At 39.2% G+C, this 20,860-nt stretch overlaps 1 protein-coding gene and 1 long non-coding RNA gene across 10 annotated transcripts in view; one reads left to right on the top strand and one right to left on the bottom strand.

Moving 5' to 3' along the window:
* LOC110015706 (uncharacterized) overlaps positions 1-20,860 on the bottom strand; it is a 117,893-nt gene that overhangs the window by 12,018 nt on the left and 85,015 nt on the right. The window lies entirely within an intron of this gene.
* Positions 4,683-20,860, top strand: part of tenm2a (teneurin transmembrane protein 2a) — a 232,788-nt gene continuing 216,610 nt past the window's right edge. For 7 of the 9 annotated variants that reach the window (XM_020706715.3, XM_020706718.3, XM_020706717.3 and 4 more), the window contains exon 1: positions 4,684-5,217. The gene's annotated coding sequence lies outside the window, so the exon portion shown is untranslated. Of the gene's footprint in view, positions 5,218-20,860 lie in introns of all 9 variants that reach the window. The other 2 variants (XM_020706716.3, XM_078953682.1) reach the window with 1 other exon arrangement.

Here is a 20,860-nt window from a genome sequence, read left to right on the forward strand (position 1 = left end):
AGCTGTTGGTCTTATTTATTCCCTGGAATTTCTTAATTATTTGTTTCTTGGGGTAGAAAGGCTAAACACAATTTAGAAATGCAGTAAAATAAAGGAAGAACAAGTGGTATTGGGATCATTCTGCTTTTCATGGAAGCTGCTCTGTAAAAGAGTGAGTTAAAACCAATGGGAGGAGCATTTCTCTGCATGACTGCAGCATCTGATTGCTCTGACATGAACTGTGATGTGGAGGCTGGCCAGTTTGTTCAACGGCTGTTTTACAGGGTCATGTGTAAAAACAGAAAACAAAAAATTAAAAAAAAAATGTTTTTGGTACATTAGAGCTTTACTGCAGCTAAATGTGTGAAAGAAAACTGAGCAGATCAGCCAAATTTTACATTAACATAAGGAAGAAGCACTTTACATTATTAAAAATCATGGTCAATGGCGGAAAGTCCAAAGCGTTTTACAGTCACAGTCCCATTCACCCATGCACAGATACATTCACACACACATTAATTAACACTGGACTTGTTGCACCTTCAAGAACATGCTGAATACAGTTTCTTGAACACAATTTTAGCGCACAGTGTTTTTCACACTGAACCGTCGCTACCTGATACTTGCACATATACATATAGTTGGAAGAGCCGTGGTGTGAAATGTCGAAGCAGTGCAAACCTTGCAAATCTTGCTCCAGGTTTTTCTTTCACAGCTCTATTCCGACCTGTATTCTGGCCGTGGTGCAGCAGTAGGGCGATCAACCTCTGATCAAATGATTGCAGGTTTGATTCCTGCCTTGCCCACCCATATCTCACAGTGTAAACTGAACCCTGGTGGAAGCTGCCATCAGTGTGTGACTGGGTGAATGGGACAGTAACTGTAGAGCGCTCTGGGCCTTCCAGGAAGGTAGAAAAGTACTCGAAAGATTTACGCCATTTACCATTTATATGACAGGCTTAGTGTCACATAAAAATTTTCCAAAAAAAAACTGCAAATTAATTATTGAATAAATTATCGTCCATAATCAATTTTCAAACAGTTGGCACTTCTTGAAATAAAAATAATGTGGCCCATTCACCACTTCCAAATCAGTCCCTGATCGGTCAAAGTTAAACTAGTATAACTTTCAACAAGAGATTTTTTGACCGTGCATTTTGCTTTTCAGAGCCCAAAAACTTACTGAAAAACTTGTATAAAGATGCATGAGAGTTTTGAAACAACAGCCCAAAACAAGCATATATGCGCTTTTACAAAGACTTTTTTTTATAGGGAGTAGTCATTCTGAATGTGCATTGCCGAGCCCACTACAAATGTAGCATCACACTGATGCCAACCTTTAACCACCAGGAACATTTTGGGGTTTAGTGTCTTGCCCAAGGGCACTTCAACACATAGGTCTAGGCCGAACCTGTGACCTTCCAATCAGAGGTTGACTGCTCTACCTTTGGAACACAGCCACCCCAAATAATTTAAAAGTTATTTTGGATCTATCGTTACATTAATATAACCAGATGAATTTATGTTGCTGCAATTTATTGCTAGAAGGGTTAAAAAAATTAATCGAACAAATATAAAATTCAGGTTAGCTGTACATTTCATTTCATTTTGTGTCTATTTCTTGCCCAAGGAATCATTTCCAAAAGTTATTGCAGTGAGAATTGAGTGTCCAAATCAGTCCATATTGCTACAGAGCTGATTCTCCTGTTTTATAAATCTATTGTGAAAACTGTGTGTGGCGGTCAACGATGTTTAGCAGCTTGTGCAATAATAATCTTTCTACAATCAGCCCAAGGGGCTCTGGAGCAGTCTGGAACAGAGAGGCTACAGTGCTCTCCATCAGTTTGTTCGGTTTCTTTGACTTGCTGGCTTTGATGCTGCTGTCCCCACAGATGGCTACAAAGAAAATTACCCTCTCCAGCACAGACCAACAGATGACATGCAACATCTTGCTGCAAAGGTTAAAAGACTTAGGTAGAATATGTTATCTCCTTTCTTGTTAACAGCTTTAACGTTGTACCTTTGGCCCAGATGAACACCCACCAGAAAGAAAATTGTGTTGCAGTCTCGGTTGTGCTCAAATCACCAGTCGTCCCTTTTAATATTCCTGATTTTTGGGAGGAAGTGGCTGCTCTGATTATACAAGTTTTCTACATTAAGCCCCCTGGAGATGACAGGATTCTGACTTACACTGGAGGTCTGAGGGGAGGAACAAGGTGAAATGAAACGGTGAGAATGAAGTCCCCTGGAGGGTTCCAGTACTGCTGACATCCTCAGACACACAACCCTTCAGTAGTGCAAACTATAGGCTCTCTGTCAGGTTGTCAATAATACAGGTGGTTGCAGCAGAATCCTCCTGTATTTTCTGAAGCTGCGTAGCACATATTGAATAGCAGAAATCAAAGAGCAGGATCTGTATTTCCACACTGAAGTGTGAAAAATTAATAAAGTATGTTTTAGGCTTCATCAAAATGATGAAGTCGTCAACTTCCGCACCAACAAGCCATGCTAAGTTCAGATGGGATAGATATATTTTGCCCATGTTTTGCATTAACTCTTTAACACCAAAGCTTTAGCTCCAGTGTTGACATTATTTCGACTTTTGTAACTCTTCAATGCAATTAACGTAATTCAGAAGCAGAGAAAAAAAGGGTTTCGCTGATACGCAGCACTTCGTCGTGAATTCACAGTCGTGAATTGTTCTGCGATAAATATAAAGCAGCTGATTCTGTGGCTGAGAAAAACAAAAAGTAAAGCCACTTCTCTCCACTTCAGAATCAGGAAATTCACTTTGATCGCGTACACGCAGAGTTCCGGTAGGTCAAAGAGCATGCATTGTTCAGGTGTTTCCAGCTACATCTGGTCTGCAGTTTAGCGACAGAGTGAGTGCAGATGGGGTATCAAGCACATCAAAGCGCAAAATTAAATAAAAAAAACAAAAGTCATAAGCAAATTGCTTTCCTACCGCTGCTGCTCCTCCCTACCACTCCATTTATCCTTCCAAGTGGAGAGATGTGTATATATAGTGTCTTCAAATCTGGACGTTATTATCGTCTGATGACATCATCAATGGTCGCTGGTCATCTATGTTAGCTGACGTAGCTGGCAGCGCTCAGAAAAAAAACATCGGTTATCATTTTAAAAAGCCATACAAATACGAAAACTGGATAACTAGGTGTAAAAATTCCGTGCTTCAGACCACACCCACGTAAAGAAATGTTTCTCCGCCGCGCCACAGTGTGACGCACATCACCTTAAGAAGTGTGGATCACAGAAAGGTTGAAACGTGTCTGGTTTGGTTTGATATGTTTGGAAGTGTTTATAACAGGCAGGTGAGCTTACAAAACTGGCAGATTTTCCTCTGTGCTTCTTTCTTCAGAGCTAATTGTAGTCAACAACACCGCCAAAAGAGAACTATTGATACTGAATGATATTTCAAGGCAGTTTAGTGCAATTGATGTACATAAAAGGAAAATAATAACAATAATTGTTAATTTTTTTGGCATTCATTTGCACCAGATCTGCAGGAATACTACACTGTGTGGCATCCTAAGAGGCAAAATATCCATATATTTGCTGATTTAAACTCCGGCTAGGGCTCAAGAGTCACTGTAGCATCACTAATAGCAGGTCCATGCAGGCTTTCAGAGCTCTTTTAGTCAAACGCTTGTCCTGAACGCCAATGAGCCATGAACTCAAATGCCGCCCCCAGTTTTTTTTTCTTCCTTTTTTTATTGGTGGGGGTGGTGGTTGAAATAATTTTGTGAGCTGTAAAACAGTAACCACTCCTACCCCATCTTGCATTTGCCATGTCATGGTTCACTTGTGGACACCCTGTATTATATTGTTTATTCCTCTTCTTTACCCATGGTACCATGGATTTTCACATCTCCGTATTCAAATCAGTTCAAAATTTTTCCAGGTTTTTACTTGTCCAAAGTGGACATCCTTATTTGCTTCAGTCATAACATCAGTGATGTAGAATGATGGATTGCTGGGCCGTAATGATAAATGGAAGAGTAAAATAAAGAAATCAGAACAGCCAAGGGGGGGGGGGGGGTAATCCCCCTTGTCAATCCACAGTTATGCAGAAAAAAAGCTCCTGAAATGAAATCTTTATCAAAAGAGTCACAAGGTTCCCCTTACAAGGTGTTTTCAAATAAGCAGGCATTATTATCATACTTCCATGGGGAAATATGCATTTACAGCTCGGAGAGCAGGAGGCAATAGGGTAACTGTTAAAAATGTTTTCCCTAGCTATGGTGCATAATTGCACGTCTCTCTTATTGCACCTTTCTATTGCTGCTAATACAGAGAGAGCCCATTTGGCAGTGTGCTAATGTGAGCAGTAGCCTGCAGTGCAGTGGGCGCACTGCTTAAAAAGCGATGCTTGAGGACCAATGTAATGAGCAGGCAGGCCGGAGAAGGAGGGCACTAGCACCCAAAGCAGGCATGTTGGACCAAACTAAGAGTAAAGAGATCCCTGTTATCAGTTGCTGCACTTCGGTTTCATGTAAAATACGCATAACACTTTTAATAAAATCCTCTTCCTATATTTCAAAGTTTTACAAGCCATCCACCAGTTTTCATTGGAGAAAAGGAGATTGAGTTGGATGTAATTAAACATGTGAGACTCTTAACTGTTTAATCACTGCCGCTGCTGATCCCTGCGTGCCATGCTGCAGGGATGCAGCTGCAGCCAACAGTCCACAGCGGATTAGCGACTGTTAATGACCATTGACTTGCGTCGGCCGTAAAACGCGCGCTTCGCCTGCCTCGGTCATTCCTCTCAGCTGCCTGTTAATGGTCGCTCCCGCGGTTCCGCTTCGCTTAGCGTTAAAGCACCGGCCACTCGTGCTCGGAGCACGTACACCATCATCCCCGGTCCGAGGAAAACAGACGGAGTGGACGTTCCGTTTGCGCACAGCTGCGTTCGACCGCGTTAGATCCTTTTCCCAAGGGCAACCATCGTCGCGGACCCCCCTCCAACCCCCTCCCGACAGACTCCTCGATCTGATGAGATGTTGAACTGGCAGCTCCGAGCCTGCCATCCCCAGCAGCTCACTCCCTCCGTCATCTGGTCTCACTTTGGGTAGCCCGCAACAGCAGTTTGTCCGGGGAAACTGAAAAGTATGCAGTAGTGGCACGAGCCTCTGGGCTATTCGGTTGGAGGGAAGAAAAAGTTGAAGTTGGAAGAAGGAGGATCATGCAGTGAGTGCCGCGCGTCGTCGTGAGCAGGTACGTCATGTTTTGAAATGCATTTCCGACTGTTTACGCGCCCGCCTGGCTGACCACGGCACATGTGTCAGTTCTTGTTGGGTGGGCAGAGCCGCGCGGAGCGGTGACATTGGGATGCCTTTCATCAGGAAAAGCATTCCAGCTCTTCACGTGTTTTTTTATTTTTATTTTTTTGGCATGCGGAGAATCCGCTGTGCGCGTCAGCGCTGTCATCTGTGCCATGTGTGGCGCTCTCCATGGTCCTGATTTTTTTTTCTTAGAAAATAAAATCCACAGGAGTTTATGGCTTGTAAGTAGCGGACAGATCATGTCTGGAGGGGGGTGGGGGGCTGTTTTCGGAAGGGTCAAAGTGGACCTGTGATGTGTCCTTTTTTTCTGATGAAGAAATGTCGTGTCGCATCGCAGCATCGCAATGTCTCTCCCCGATTAACAGTGAGAGCCCGAAAGCATAATTTTCTCATGTAAATGAGGGAGCTGACATGAATCTGAATGGCTGCTTGACCTGTTAGTAGTACTCTCTTCCCTGAGGATGACCACAGCTTTGCGTCGCGGCGGTGCGTCCGCCTGCCCGCCTGGGCTCAGCTGCGCATTCCTGTCACCCTCATAAACTAACACAGTTCTTTTACCATTGATTATCATTTTCATTTGCTCCCAAAACACACTGCAGCTTATTATAGGACTTAATCAAAGGCAAAGTGTCTCTTTGTGGCTTTAATAGGTCTCCTTTTCTGCTCTGATCTAAAATTCTAGTGACACAGAGAATCTGAGAGCCACAGCCCAGCTGGTGCTCCTCAGGCTGCAGTGTAACATAACACCATTAGTTTAGAGAGAAATATTCATACTGCTTGTGACATCTTCACTTCTGTTATTTAATGCCATTGCATACATAAAGCCAACGGATGTGAAAGGGGGAGGAAAAAAAGTTTTGCTGGAAGACAGTCGTTTCTCAAGCCGGGTGTCCAAGGATGAGGCCCACACACCAGCTGTAGATCCCGGAGTCTGGCAGTCATCGGCACCTTATGACATGAAAACACACATACGCAGATGCCACGGAGATCTCAAGGCTGAGATATGCCCCACTGAAAATCACACCTCATTTTAACTGGAACAGTTTCTGCCTCTGCAGTCCCTCTGCCTCCTCCTCTACCTTTAGCTCTTCTCAAGCCCGCCTGCATCTGTGTGATCTCTGACGCTATTTGATCTCTCCCCTGCTTTTCATCCCTCTGTCTTGAGCTTTTGGCGTCAGAATCAAAAGGAAGTAAAGCCTTCACATTTGCATGTGATCATTACTGACAAACTTTCAAAAACATGAAAAAAAGTGCACACCTACTTTATCCATATGTCTGTTTGACTCAAACTGCCTCCCGCTGTGCTAAACCTGTCAGGTGTAGTCAGTATGACCAGGGTGTTGTGTGTACATATGTGTTGGGAGCCATGGTCTTAAGTGCTAAAAGGAGCTCACACTGGATGGCAGCAGGCTGTGTCAACCGCAATCTCCAGACAAGCCCTCAGGGTGTCCTATTTGGCATGGTCACACACTCACACTCTGCGTGCTAATGGGTCTGAGATGTTTGGACTTGACTTAAGAGCCTGAGCACTGCAGGTTCCCTGCGTTCATGGCTGTGATTGACATTTGTAGTTAACAAACAAGATTAAGTCTACTACCATTGAGGTATGCACTGCTGTGTAGTTACAGGTGAGGGATGTGGCCTTCTATATGCAAACTTGTTCATTTGTCCATTCAAATCTAACTGGGCAGTAAAGCTCTTTTAAATATGTCTACTTTCCTTTGCCCTGCTCTATGTGGGTTAGGTTTGTGTGCATGTATTTTACTGCAGCACCTGTGAGGCCTGGAAGGAGTTACATCAATCTCCATTAGACTGAAAGTAGGCTGCCCTTGTTAAATAAACTGACTACCATTGAGATCATTTGAGTGTGATGACTCTGTTGTGTCTAAAATGGTGTGTTTGTGTCGAGCTTTGCGGCCCACTCTGACCTGGCTGACAGATGACTGCAGTGATTTCCAGGGTTCAGCAGATTAGAGGATTAAAGACTGAAGGCATCGCACAATAACACTAATGCGTGTGCAAAGCACACACACAAGCACACGTATTCACAAATCCTCACTTGCATTTTGGGCTGCCATGCTATGGTCAGTGATATCCAGTCTGACCCTAGTGTTGACCCGTTGGGTCTTGTCCCAATTTGTACACTATTGTTCACATCCCCAGATTGAAAAGAGCATCATAAATCCTCAAGGGTCCAATTTCACTAATGCCATTTTCACAGTACAGTACAGTTGTGACCTGCATTGGTTCTGAGAGCCTAATTAAGACATTTTGTTCTTCCCAACTAATTTCGAATACACTCAGGGAGAAAATGAACAAACCTCTTAGGCTGAATGTGACTTAGCCAATTCTATTTTTTTTTTTTTTTTTGGGGGGGGGGGGGGGGGGGGGGGACGACATGTGTTGCCAAAAGTCCCTTAAAATACTTAATATGCAGCATAGTACTTTTTTGGATTCTGCCATCTGGAACTACATTCTACAAATGTAATGGATGTCAGACTGTAAAACTGTTTAAGACTCATATAAATAACCTGATCAACTAATGTTCAGAAATTTTGTGTGATTGTAGGTTTGTATGTTGATAGATAACGACTGTGAATGCCAATTATTGTTATTTACCCTTCTTGTATTCACCTCGTCCATGCTTTTCTAAAGGGAGTAATATCATAAGATTTTGTCCAGTTCTTTCCTTTATGATGACTGAATCATGTATATACAGTAGACTCTCTTGAATCATTTAGAGTATTTATTCCATCTCTTACTGTTTTGATGACTCTGAGCTTCAGACAGATTAGAGTTCAACAAATATTTAGTTTCAAAGCAAACAGTACAATAGCAAAGAACCTCAAAGTTTGGTCATTTGGGATACGACAGGATTTAGCGCATTGCTTTTAGTACTTACTAAAAACACAGATCTTTAAAAAAAAAAAGGTGAGATGTACGAAAGGGAAGTTTACTTTGGGGGAAAAAAAATAAGAGGAAAGATTGCCACTGTTTTGGCTGTCACTGTTATTGTCGTGACATGCTGGGAAACGGAAAATACCAAATTTGGTGGCATAGATCTATTGAAGACAGTTCCGTACGCCCACTAATTCAGCTGTTTCACAAGATCAGGGACTTTTTGAGCCACATGACAGTGAATTGTGACTCAAATTAACATAAAAATGAAAAGATAGCACTGTCCCAATATAGTTTTGTGATGACAAAGAATCTTACATAAATATTGTAGCGAACATCATGTTTATCTTTTATTAGCCACTAAGGCAGAGCATGCAAAGCGAAATAGTTAAAAAAAAGAAAACTATTCAGAGGAAATAAACAACTATCCATGCTTTCATCACCTGTTGTACCATTTTAGTATACTTCTTAGTGTTTCTGTGGCACATCCTTTAACTTGTACATAAAGATATGTGCACATCATTTCAGTATTCTGTTACTGCACTGGCTTGCAGTTTGTTTTAGATTTTAGTTTAAACTTTTACTGTTTGCTTTTAAAATTCTTCATCAAAGCTTCCTATCTCTGAACAGAGATTAAAACTATTTGCAGCCATTCCAGAGTTTTAACGTATTCTGATCAGCTTTTGTGAGATGTACTCAGTCGACAATGTAAACTCTGGGGCAGCCAAGAATTCTAGTTTGCCGATCCCTAACTGTAAAACTAGAATAATCTCGTCTATGAGCTGCATGTACACAATTTTCTGACCTGTTTTTTTTTTTTTAATCAAAGCTTAAAACATACTTTATCAATTAAAATGTTTCATTTACAAATAATTACTTTTAATACTCGCTAGTTAAATAAATTAATTGATTAATTATTTCCTATTTTTTTATGTTAATGTTGTTTTTCTTTTTGTTCTTGCTTGTTCTAATACTATATGGGATTTTGTGTTAATTCTGCATTGTAAAAGTCTATGTGTCCTCATCTCCGGAGTGTAATGACATGACGGTTTTCCTGGTGAGTCTGCTATCTCATGTCAGTGAAAGATTTTTCCAAAATCATCATCATTTCTTTCTTTATTATTATTTTTTAGTGAATGTTAAATATAGAGTCACAGAAGACTTACTGTCTTCTGTGAGTTCTCTAACTCATCCAGTGTACTTGTAACAACCATCATGAGGACAATGGCATCCGTGTTAGTAGAAATCTCCCAATTTGGGTTTCTGTTTTGGAATGGAAATTGAACTAATATTAACCTTTTAAATATTATATTTACTGGCTCTGCATTACTATAAAAAAACATACTTGGAGATATGTCATAAATTTATACAAAGTTAGATAAATTAAATTGGTGTGGCTTAAAATGTGTTTTTCTTCTCTTCCTCTGTTTTCTACGTCCTCAAGGGTCAAGGATAAGACTTTGATTATTTATTGCTCATATCATATACAAGCAAAACTAAAAATAAACTTTTTTTTTAAATTATGGTGCAAACGTTTCGATTATAGTGAAAAATATCAGCAATAAAAGTACTAGAAGAAAAAAAAACCTTGCCTCAAGGTTGCCTTAAGTGTTTAGCCACCGTTAAAGTTTTAGAAAAAATGTAAACAATTGCTTTTGTTAAATTTGGTGTTTAAATTTGTTAAAAAGTTATAAATAAAACTATATTAACATTGCAGCATATAAATGTGATTAACCTTTGTTTTGACAACGAGGCTCGTTGACTTGTGCTTTGTTATTCCACATTGCCCCCTTCCCTGCTTCTTCTGTATCACCTCAAGTTTGATCCATTATTGATCCATTTTCTTCTTTGCATCAAATTTCCATAATTTAAACAATAATTCTGCAACATGATCCAAGCAAGAGCACATAATGTACTGTAGTTTTTGTTCCAGAATTACAAAGATGCAAAGATGGTGAACAAACTATCTTTGCAGCCATTGATTACTGGTCACCATTGAGGTAAATGTGTAAAGACTGCAGAGAGTAAAAAAAAAAATGGATAATGAATCCACTTGCTAGATAGCAATTTACTGGAAGAAATATAAATTTTAATTGAGAGGTTTTGTTTTAAATGTGAAATTTGCTAAATTGGGTAAATTTACACCACTGTAATTTCCAGCATTTTGTGTACTGATAGTGCTAAAGATCTATTGTCAAACGGTATTAGTTTCACGTTTTCTGATTTTGATTTTTTTTTTGTTACCATTAATGTAAAGAACTGTATGAAAGGGGGTTTTTATGCAAAGTGTTTGTTTGTCTGCAATACAGTAGAGTTAATATTAAGGTAATTTCTTTCTATTTACCCTTTAATTGCTATAAAAAAGAAAGGAAAATATGTTGGAAACTGTTGACCCTGTTTAGGGTGAACCTTACCTTCACCCAACAATAGCTGGGTTAACTCAAGCTGCCCCGTTACCCCAAAAGGGATACAGTAGGTTCTGAAACTGGAGGGATGGATATCGTTTTTTGTGATTTTTATGATGGATGGATAGATAACAAAGATGCAACAAACAATCCCTCTCTTCAGGCAGCTTCTTGTAGTTTGTCATATCATGCTTGCATTTTCAAATAATTGAAAATTGCTATTTTTCCTCATGATTGGGTTATTCCCTTGCTGGTTTTCTGTCTAGGCTATGGCAAAACAACTTTTATGTAGAAGAAGGTCAAGTTTTATTTACTTAAATCCTCTTTTTATTTATTGTAAATGATTATGATGTTTAGATCCGAAATAAAACAATCTGTCGTATTTTAGGACATCATTTCTGCAGATTGGCAGGAGTTCCTTAGAAATTTGCCTCTTTCCTTTTGTTTATACTCTCTACCACTAGCTTACAGCCCCTCACAACCCCAAGCTAACATTAGCAGTGCAACAAAGATCTCAGCTCAAAGACATACATGAATCTTGTCTGCCATTGGATGCAATGGAATGGGAAGATTCACCATCTTTTTATTTTCATGGTGACACTTTTCTTTTTCTGCGGAGTGACAAACTCCCATTACCGAAGCATGTCACTTGGTGATATTTCTCAGAGAAATCTCTGCATTTCAAACAGGCAAAGCATCAGAATGTGACAAGTTGGAAGAAACGATGAGAAGAATTAATGCTTGAATTGTTTGTGTGTTTATTGGCTATATCAAATTTAACTGAAACTGTTAACATTTATTTTTAAAGGGAAAAAAATGCTAAAATAATGACTTGCAATTCTGTGGCTTGTGTTTTTGTACAGTAAAATAGAGATCAGCACCTCCACTCCAGCTGCATAAATGCTCAATATCAAAGAGAGCATCAATTGAGACATCAATCAGAACAAAGACTTGTGCTGATGAAGATGAATAACTTTTCTATACATTTCTTTGATTTGACATTGCGTTTTTGAAGGCGCCTTGGTTTTTCAGTTGTTTGTCAAAAACACTTGAAGTCTTAAGGTCATCCGTCAAATGGTCAAATGTAGACAAAGCCTACATTTCTCACTATATTTTTATTAGGGAATGCTTGTGTGTGTGTGTGTGTGTGTGTGTGTGTGTGTGTGTGTGTGTGGGTGTGTGTGTGTGTGTGTGTGTGTGTGTGTGTGTGTGTGTGTGGTCCGTGACAGCCAGCGTTAACCGTGCTTCAGAAAAAGTGGCGCTTGTAGAGCACAGCCTTCAACTTGGATTACCATGTCCAAAGATCCTGTGGGGTTTTGGTTGGGTTGGGACGGTGGAGTTGAATGATGTTTACTGCATTTGTCTGACGTCTGACCGGCTAATTTTAATTCATCCTCTTTTCAGTGCTTTGAGGTCAGAATTTTGGCTACATTTCGGCATTCAATGCCCTTTTTGAAAAGATTTGGCTAATGTGTCGGACGTGGTTTTTTTCTAATTCCAAATGGATAAAACAGCCTGTTAAGAGAATTCTCTGTGTTATGTGAAGACGGTGTTACCAACTGCTTTTAGTCTAGAGGCTCATTTTTTATCTTTGGAGATTGGTGTTACAGGAAATGCTGCATGATGTTAAGCTAAGTGGAGATAAAGATCAAGTCAAATCGGAACATCTCACTGAACAACAGATTGGGTACACCCAGTGTGTGTTTTGCCTCAAAAGGAACCGTGTGAACTGACCTGGAAGAATCTACTCGCCAGTCTTAATGAGGACTTTCAAAATTCACGGAATTGCAACAAAATCAGCGTCTTTGTTTTCACATTTTTCATAACCCACTGGATTATTATTGCTTGTATGAGAAAAAAGATAATCCCATGGTCCTTTTTTGGGGGGGGGGCTTAATATTGAGAGGCAACAGCATTCACAGTTGTCATAACTTCAACAATATTTAGCCCGATTCTAAAAGAAAAGTAACAATTTTAGAGTTGTTGAATTCCAGCTGTTAAACCTGACTCTGCTGAGTGCACAGCACAGTGTGCTTGAGGAACTAATGATCACATCACATCTAGTTGTGACTTATAATAAACATGTATTTTAGATTTTTCCAGATTTGATATTTGGATTTAGCTGTTGATCACTTGACACAATCACGAAGCACTAACTCTAAGTTTTTAAAAATCTTTCTTTGGCAAGCTGTGGTTCAATTACTGGCCAGACTAATGTCAAGTTTCTGCATCTTCATAAAATATACAGAGGCAGAGAAACCTTTTTTAAGTCCTTAGAAATTTCACCACTGGGAAGTTGTCCAATGAGTTCAAAGGAAAAGGTGATGGAACAGATTTTAGTGAGCATAGTTGAAATTCTATCCCTCTGGTTTTGTAAACTAAGAAGAATTTTAAGCTTATTAGTCCAAAATTTGAGGTCGTTTGTCACATCTGCAGCAGTCAGTGGGTCGGCTTGCTACATCTGAAGAAATATAAGACATTTACAACAACCCGTGTTGAAATGATTTGAAATCATGCTGTCCTGCCATGTGGATCAAACAACTTGTTTAATGAAAAAAATGGTTCAAAAATACACAGTTCAAGTTTCCAGTTCCAGTATATAATAGTAATAATTGTAAAATTTTGTGCTCAAAAATCAATATGTTTTATGTTATCCACAGGATAACAGTACCACCAAAATTATCCCTAAAGTAGAACCTAAAGATTCCATTTTAGTTTAATCATTGACTAATAATATAGTAGTGACCTACATTTAGTGCTTTTGTTGTGATGTTTTGTTTCCCCCTCTCAAGCTGTTTTGCCTAGCAGCTGGATGTAAATCACTGACTTCAAAAGTATAAATAATGTGTTTAAATGTTTCTACCAAATGTAGCCATGAGGGGACTCAAGCCAGGATCTCATCGTGCCGGTCCCAACCCTGGATAAATTAAGAGGGTTGTGTCAGGAAGGGCATCCAATGTAAAATCTTTGCCAAATCAAATATTCTATGATATCTAGACTTAATACCGCGTTTATGACCGCCATCGGTGTTGTCCATCTACAGGGTACCAGTGGAAATTGGACTATACTGTTGGTTGAAGGACAGGAGGAAGATAGCTGGTGTTAGAGTGGAGGACGGATTAGATAAAGAAGGCTGATTCGCTGTGGCGACCTCTGATGGGAACAGAAATAGTTATTCTATTTAAGTAGTTATTTGTTGACTGGTATTTGTATACAATGTCTATTAAAATGCTGTTTTGCCAATATGGAGCAGTGTTATTTTGTATATCTGTTTGTGCCAGCCACCTACTTTTCCACTTCCTGAGCAGTGAAGGTGATTAGGAAAATCTATGCTTCCAGCTGCTTCTCAAATGCTCAAGGGTGAGTGTGTGCCAAAAAAAAAATGCTGTTGAACAAATGTTTGCATTAGACCTTTACATTGTTATTCAGGGAGAACAGAAAGCTTGCCGGACATCAATAGCTCCTTGTGCGTGCTGCAAAGCAGGTAGAACAGAAAGGACCCTTTACTTGGTTATGCTCAAGAACAGGAAATTGATTCTTTAATATTAAAAATTCAACAGCTGGGTTTCATTACTTTCTGAACCTATTCCCTTTCCCTTGTGGAGTGGGAAAATATCACAGTTTATTAAATTACTTCCCTGAAAAGTCTCTAGGGATGCCATCTTAACTCCTGTCCTCTTTCACAATGCCATTTTAGACTGTAACTAGACATGTCTGCTTAGAAAGAAGCAAAAAAGGAAGGAAGAAAGAACACATTAGCCTCAGAAAGAGAAAAGATACACAAAATATTCTGATTTCTTGGCCTGCCACAAAGAGTTTGTGCTATTCCACTGACCGTGAAAGGCATGGAATTGAATGATCCCACAAATAAAGAGGTAGGGGGACTGTAAATAGGAAAAGTCACAGTGATTCCTAACTTGAAATGAGACTGTGTAGACAATCATGTGTATTCTGGGATGCATATGTGCTAAAATGTGTGCATTAGCAAATAAATTCTCCATTATTCAGGGTTACTGCAGCTTTTCCTGCAAAACACTTCAATCTGCCTAATAAAAAGGCCCATTTACTTGTACAAAAAGCTCCAAAGGTATCAGGAGTAATTGTTCATACAACATTTTAAGCCTGTAGAAGCATAAAAGTCAGGACTTTATGGCTTTTAGAATTTAACCTGCAACTTGTAGGCTGTATAAGCAGAAAAAAATGTTCACTTTTTTTACTAGAAATCCCTGAAAACACAACTCAAAACAATTTACTTTTCTTCGCCGATGAGAAACACAGTAGTTCTAAAAGAAAACCTTGTACCCCGGTAAATCTAAAGCTGATAGTGACAGCTATCTATAGTTGGTTTTCAAATGAGTTTGAGTCTGTCCATTGACAGTTTAGAACAGCTTTGTGTAAAAAGTTGGACTGCAAGGACAGCATGGTCTTGTAGATGAAAAGAAATATTGCACATCTGCCTTTGTTCAATGAAGTAAACACCTATTTCTATGAGAAATGAAATTGCTTTTGAGTATTTGTAAAATAATAACTCTTCAATAATAAATGTTTTAATAGTAAGTAATTATCTTACAATTTGAAACATATTAAGTTGGAGAGCCTATATGTTAATATGTTATGCTAATCCTGATTTTCAGATCTTGTAGAGAGTTGTTATTGCCTGGAATGGACACCAAAGAGAACCAACTATAAGACATCTTATCCATTCCATCTGCTTTGACTACGACCCACGCTTTATTGGGTATTTTTCTATCTGCATGAAGACAGTTTGATTATCTATACAAAATGGGTACGAATGGAAAGAGATGAGAACTTGTCATATTTGAATGAAAAATTATGAAAAATCAGAGTTCAATGCAAAAACAAACATCAAACATTTGACTGAATTAACCTTAATTTTGCATTCTTCTGTTTTACTTCCTGTCAAGGATCTGTGCTCATTAGCAGTATGACGTTTGACAAGCAAATACATTTTACATGTATTACACTGCTACCAACTGCAGATCGGGAATTACATCTTTTTAGGGTCTGATGAATCCAACCATGAGTCTAAGAAAACAATGTCTTACAGGTTGTACCAGCATTACTAATTAGTCCAAGCTGACTGACCCAACTAGACTAAAATTCTCAATAGAATTCAGTAATTAAGGCCGAGTTTGACCCAAGTTCACTTCTTGTATGGAAATTTTGCATAGTGAATAAAAGAAAATCGTATTCTTGATACTTTTGACATGTTTTTTTTTTTTTTTTTTTTTACATCAGAGAGCACAACTCAGCACTAATTAGTGCAAATGGTAAGGGTTTTGGTTTTATTACTTCCCTGACAAAGGATGGATTTAATCCTCATCTGTAAAGGTCTTTTCTATCTTCCACAACCTGAAAATAAGTTAAATGTCCTGGATTGAAAACAATTGCATTTGTTTGCTATGGATTTTAAGAAACAACCACACAAAAGCTTAGGGGGCTTCACAACCGTGCAGTGTGTGATTGGATTGTTTGAGGAACGTCAGAAAAGTTCACAAAGTCATTTGGTATGATTTGTTTTAACTCTTCACTCTGTGTGCACATCAAAGCCCCAAACTTGAACCAAGGAAACAGTTTCAGCGTACTCGATCACTAAACTGTTAGGGGTGTAACGATGAATCGACTTAATCAATTAATCGATTTTTATTTCCATAATCCAACCAGCTCAATCTGTCTGAGAAAAGTTATCGACATACCACCATAAAACAATTTCAAAATAAAAATAAATTGATAACAATCTATATTGTAAATTACGCCAATCGAGGAACAGTGTTCATTTTTACTATAATGTAAAACGACCAAGTAGAAGACCACATGTTTGTGATGGCAGCAAAAATGATCAAGCCATCATTACACTCCGATGTGTGGAAACAGTTTGAATTTTGCAAGACATGTGACCATACAGTTTGGTGGGATGTTCTAATAATGTTCATTTGTATATTTTTTTAGAAAAACAAAAAGAACATGGGCTGAACTTTGTGAAACTAAAATGTGAATGGATTTGTCATAAATTCTTGTTGACTTGCTTGTACACAAATTTCATATAGACTTGATTATCTTGCAAGAAATACAAAGAAACGGAAAAACCTCACCTGCACTGTTCAATACCCAGCTATTTATCTCTGAGTTGAACTGGTTGAAGTTTTGGCTAATCGATCTATTTTAGGTCAGTGAATCGCATCGTTCAAAATGAACCAATTTTGACAATGAATGAAAAGAATGTTTGAGCAACCACGAATTATATGAATGAAATCGTTGTAAAAATTAATCATTATACCCCTAAGATATATGCTTCTATAAGCTTGTGCTTCATTTGAATTTATACTGTTGCTGAACCACACAAGGGTTCACTTGTAAACAAACTAAGACTCCTGTTACATATAGCACAATTTTCTCAAGTTTTACTGCATGTGAGCTTTTGATTAACTTTTCATCAATGCTTTTGATAGCCTTATTGGGACTTTACAAAAAAAAAAAACTCATACCCTCATTTCACATTCCCTGTTAACTCATCAACAGTTGTAGCAGGTTGTTGAAACATGGTTTGTTAAGCATCTTCAGCTCGTCATTACTGTCTGTACATGCTTGTGCCAAACTCCGTGCTACTGTGACAAGGAAATTTCCCATTTGTGGGATTAATAAATAAATAAATATAAATCTAAATCTTCAGTTCATTTATGAAAATGTGTTTTACCTATTTGGTAAAAGCAGCTGAAGGCCTATGTTCCCCATTTATATCTCTTTCACTTTTCTGTATAAAAAAATTTAAATCATCCCAATATTTTTTTTTAAATATAGTTGATCTCAAAAATGTATAATTTGACCAAATTATGAAAGTTAGATTTGATCATTGCTGCACTTCCCTGCCCTTTACACTTGTGTGAGGGCTGTTGACTGTTTGTTTACTGCAGCTCCACAATGACACTCCTTTAACCCTGACTCCACTCTCCGTGTGGCAGAATGAAAGAGAGAGATGGAGGGAGAGGGAGAGGTCAGGTGATGATTTATGACCGAGATGCTGCATTCCAGCAGAGGATGATTAATCTCTTTTGGGAACACTTCACGAGTACAAGTTTAACCTACCTCAGCCCCGCACACGTAAGCGCACACATGCTGCAGGACACATAGCAGCGCCGCCGCACACAAGCGTGATCACACGTGTACTCTGCATGCAGGACATAAACGCAGGGGCATAGTGCATGTAAGTGCTTTTGTATGCCATTCATGTGCAACTTCTCTCCACACCTCTCTTCCCTGACACCCCGCTTTTAAGGCCCGTACACACCGGGACGAATATTCGCCAGGCGTTATTCGCCAGCGTTTTTCGCCACGTTTTTTGTGTTCACACCCAGGCGATTTTCGCTGACGATGAGTGGAGTGAACATGCAATTTCATTCCCTGACATTAGATGGCGCTTAATGTAAAACAGAAATACTCCTGTACACAAGGTGGCGCTGCGCAACTTTACGCTTCTTAAAGTCGCTTTTCACTCAGAAGAAGAGAGCAAGTTTTTACACGCTTGTCAGAATCAAACAAAGAAAACATGAATATTTCAAGCACCAGTAGCTCCAACTGGTGCTTGGTTCGGGGATGTTTTAGAATGTCCGTCATTATTGCTTCGCGGCTGTGTAGACGCTACTTGGCGTCTATCTTCTTCGCTGGTATGTGTGCTCAGCAAGGCAGTTTTGTGTTTGAACGCCCCCAAGTTGTGTTTTACTGTAACTTCAGAAGCTCCAGACACGTGAGCAAAAGCGCCGTTCTCATTGGTCGAATAGATTTCGACGCGACGCGTCGGAAAAAAAAAACGAACCCGAGGCGTTTTTTTTTTTTCGACGCTTTGGCGCGTGGCGTTTTTTCGCCTCGGTGTGCACACTCTCATTGGTGCCCTTTGTTTAGTCACGAGGCGTTAAACGTCGGCGAAAATCGCCGGCGAAATTCGTCCCGGTGTGAACAGGCCTTTAGTCTCTTCCTTCCTAGTTCTGAATTTTTTTCCCCCCTTCCCAGTGGTCCAGTGTCTTGCATTCACCAATCTCCTTTTTCCCCTTGCCCCATTCATCACAAACTGTACAGATGCTCACAGGGAGAAAGCAGGAGAGAGCCTCATTGTAAGGCCGTTTGGCTCTAGTATCAGTGAGCATAAGGCTATAGGATTAGTGCTGCTAGGTGTTAAAAGCTTCAATGTCTTAATAGGCACAGAGGAGGGCAGGGTCTGGCTGGAGCTCTGTCTGTGTGTGGACTTGTGCATATGTGAGTGCCTTGTACAGGTTTTTACCTTTGGCAGTCCTGGGTTTGAGAACAAGTGAAGTGTAAATACCACAAGCTGTATCTGATGCTCTATTCCTTGAGCACCCTTCAACAAATTGTTCCACAGTTACACTCATTGAATCACAGAGGGGGGTTAAAAACATCCCTATTATAATGACATAGTTTATTGGAAGTAGAGCATTTACAATCTGCTTTAGATTTAATAGTTTTTTTTTAATTGTATCCGTGCTATCACTCCAGATCTTGTCACTTCTGCCTCTGTCCATGTGCCTTTCTGTGACTTCAGCAACCAGCCATAGCCTGTAAACGTAACACTCCGTCCCTCCAGAGAGTGGAATTACTTACGGGAACAGGATTTGCAGTGTTTGTGAAGCTTTTTTTAGAAACTCGCCATGGCACAAATAAATGTTTTTGGTAAGGCCTTATGTCAGCGGCTTTGTAAAGTATGATTTATTAGGAGAAAATAGCCAAAACCATAACAAAAAAATGCAGAATTACAAATAGATTGATAACCTGGCATTAAAACTAGTTATGATCCATTCATAACAGTGAAGTAAAATCTGCTCTTGAAAGTATCATTGTACGCACGGTTAATGTGTGTACGTTGCAGAAAGGTTTAATAAAAACTGACACATGTGTACCGTATAGGATAAAATGACATACTGCCTGTCCTGATCTGGATAGACCTGTCAAGAAAAGCAGAAGGTAATTCATCATTATTTAAGTCCTAAGTCAATGCAGTTTTGCTTTATTTAAAGGGGCTGGTTTAACTTATAGCTGTGACGGTTAGCTAGATGCACTTGATCTAATCTTCCCCTTTTGAATATTAAACCGAATGCATTCCTGTATTAAATCTATAAATCTCTTGTGCTTATTAAATCTTGACAATTTGCAATTTTGCAATGAGCTTTTAGTCAGGTGTTACTATAGTAAGTTAACTTTTCTTTACAATAAAGAAAACTGTAAAATATTACAAACAAAATGTTAGTAATAAAATCCCATTTACTGCCACCTGAAGCAACCGATTACAGTGTTTGTATCACTGCCCCAAACAGTGATTTAAATTCCTACACTAAATGAAATGCTGATATCCTTAACATTCATCCACAGAGCAGCTTTTTCCATTCCAAGATGACTGGATTGCGGATTACAAATGACATTGTCCAGCAGGTGAGGCTAGTCCAGTTAACACACTGAACAAAAAAAAAAAAAAACATAAATGCAACACTTTGTTTTTGCTCCCATTATTCACGAGATGAATTGAAACACTTTCTACATACACAAAATAACAATTTCTCTCAAATATTGCTCACATATCTCTCTAAATGTGCGATAGTGAACACTTCTTTTGCTGAGATAATCCATCCTATCCCTCAGGTGTGTCATATCAATACGCTGATTAGACAGCATTAGACCAAATGTTGGGTCACTCCTCACAGACCACAATCGACAATCAGCTCTATGCGAAGGAGCTCTCTCACTGCAAAAGGCAAATGGTGGTCGCACCAGATACTGACCAGTTTTCAGAATCCCCAGACCCCCCCAATAAAACAGAACTGCAAATTCCAGAGTGTGTTTTTTTATTGTGGTCATGAGACACACCTGTGCAACAATAATGCTATCTAATCAGCATTTTGATATGGCACACCTGTGAGGTGGGCTGGATTATCTCTTGGACACATTGGATACCAACATACCCGGTAGTCCTTAAAATAATCACTCAGATTTGCTTTTTAAGAAATTTAATAAAAATTCAGGGTGATTCTGACGATGGCATGTTTTTTTATTGTGGTCATGAGATACACCTGTGCCACAATAATGCTATCTAATCAGCATTTTGATATGGCACACCTGTGAGGTGGGCTGGATTATCTCTTGGACACATTGGATACCAACATACCCGGTAGTCCTTAAAATAATCACTCAGATTTGCCTTTTAAGAAATTTAATAAAAATTCAGGGTGATTCTGACGATGGCATTTTCAT

This window comes from Oryzias latipes, chromosome 10 (genome assembly GCF_053564925.1).
Source record: "Oryzias latipes strain Hd-rR chromosome 10, Olatipes_Hd-rR_3.1".
In the NCBI taxonomy this organism is placed as follows: domain Eukaryota; kingdom Metazoa; phylum Chordata; class Actinopteri; order Beloniformes; family Adrianichthyidae; genus Oryzias; species Oryzias latipes.